We start from the raw sequence: 1,993 nt of genomic DNA, 5'->3' as shown, positions 1-1,993 counted from the left end.
GTTTCCACGCTTCTTTATCCATAGTCGCTGATAGCTGTAGAAGTTCACCAAACCGAAAATATCCTTTAGAAATTGTTCATACGTAGAGCATGCTCTTGCGAATCGAATCAACTGAGATACATAAACTCTGTATGCAGGTGACGAAGGTATATTGCTGCATATGTAAGGGAAGTTCAACGATAAAAAAGTTTAAGTCATCACGTTTATTATAGAGCTTGGTTGCTAGACTACCATTAACGTCTTTTTGAAGTAAAATACTGTACTTGTACATAATTTGGCGTATTCGAAATTTACTGCAATCAATGGATATGGAGTGGTTGGCGTTATCATGAACTAGTGCTACACATTTTTGTTCCGTATATTTTATTTATAAATGAAATCTTAGCGGTAGTCACGAATTAGCGCATCCTCGCCTGCACCAAAGCCGCTAAAGTACGGTCCCTGAAACGTTCTACTTTCCCAGTTTTCCGTTCGTTCAGCGTGCTTTCAGCGTTCGCTCTCCGTTCACAGTTTTGCTTTCACCGTTCACCGTGCGCTCGCGCTCACCGTTCACAAAACGTTCACCGTTCGCTCTTCGTTCAGTTTACTTTTCGTTCACCTTGCGTTCAGCGTTCACTTATCGTTCAGTCTTTATTGTAATTTGGAAAACCGAAGTGAAACGACTTATCTTTTTGTTGGAAAGCATTTAGATGTTTTTTAATTAAATTACTAAGATGTGGTGTTTAAAGAATCATTATTTCATGGCAAAAATTATCTAAGATATTTATTTTTTTTATCATTATAACTCAGCTTTTACTTTATTCATGAAATTTCTCTGGAAAATAAATGTTGTTATAAGCATATTAAGTACCTACATGTATGAAGAACGATGCTAAAATATTAAATTTGAAAAAGGGCAATGTACAAATACTTCAAGCACTGTAGCATTTTGTTGTTACGTAAAAGACGACAAATCGTTAATGGATGGATAATAAAGTCTTTTGATTTACCAATTGTAGCAAAAATACAAAAAAAAAAATCTAACACGTTTAAAAAAAAAATACACGAAAGTATGTGTTAGAACTAGTTCTAAGAATTATGAACAGTTCTTCAGATATACAGTTAATCAATACCTTAAGCAAATTAAATTGATAGTGTTTTTTAAAAAGACCAATTGTTTAAAATGTAATACATTAGATTTTTCTGCTTCACATATATAAAGTCTATTATTAGAGAAGGAAAATTCCTTCCTTCACTGTAACTTAATATGTTTGCCTTTCGGTATGATTAAGAGTCCCCCCAGCAGCACCTTTTCTTCCGAAATCGAATTAAATCGAAAACAAAATCAGTCTTAAAACAAAAATCAAAACAGTCATTGAATAATAGTGTTTCAAAATATATATGTACCGACATTGGTATTTTAAATTGGAAGGGAGTACATGTAATTCTCATATTCAATTTCAAATTTAATCCTTCCAAGTATATACACGTATTCCCATTATTTTTTATTATTCTTTTCCCTTCAGAAATGTGGAAATCAGATCTAGAAATGATAGGAAAAAATGTTAAAACTTCTTGAAAATACTAAATGACTCTCTGACTTTGGCATGTTCGGTGAAACGAGATTTCCTTACCTGAACTGTGTCGAATGATTTTGATTAACAGGACAAGCACCTGGACTTCGTGTAAACCGTGTAAACTTGAAGAAGGAAAATAAAAGCTGGTGATTACTGTCAAATGGATTTGTTAATCTCAAAAAATCAGAATTACTTTCACTGCCTGGAATATTTAGAAAAAAAAATAAGAATTTTTGTTTGATACAGCAGATATCTGAAAATGGAGGGGGGGCTTAAATATCTCTCTCTTTCTCTCTCTCTCTGTCTTTCTGTCTGTATGTCTCTCTCTTTCTTTTATTACATTTGTCTATTCAATAAAAACTATGACAGCATATTGATAATTTAGTTCTGAAAATCTAATCTATTACAAATAATTGGGATGCCTCTTTCCAGCATTT

This window comes from Saccostrea cucullata, unplaced genomic scaffold (genome assembly GCF_032062105.1).
Source record: "Saccostrea cucullata isolate Sc308-1 unplaced genomic scaffold, CSIRO_AGI_Scuc_v1 ctg7682, whole genome shotgun sequence".
Taxonomy (NCBI): Eukaryota; Metazoa; Mollusca; class Bivalvia; order Ostreida; family Ostreidae; genus Saccostrea; species Saccostrea cuccullata.
Note: the sequence above shows the minus strand (reverse complement) of the source record.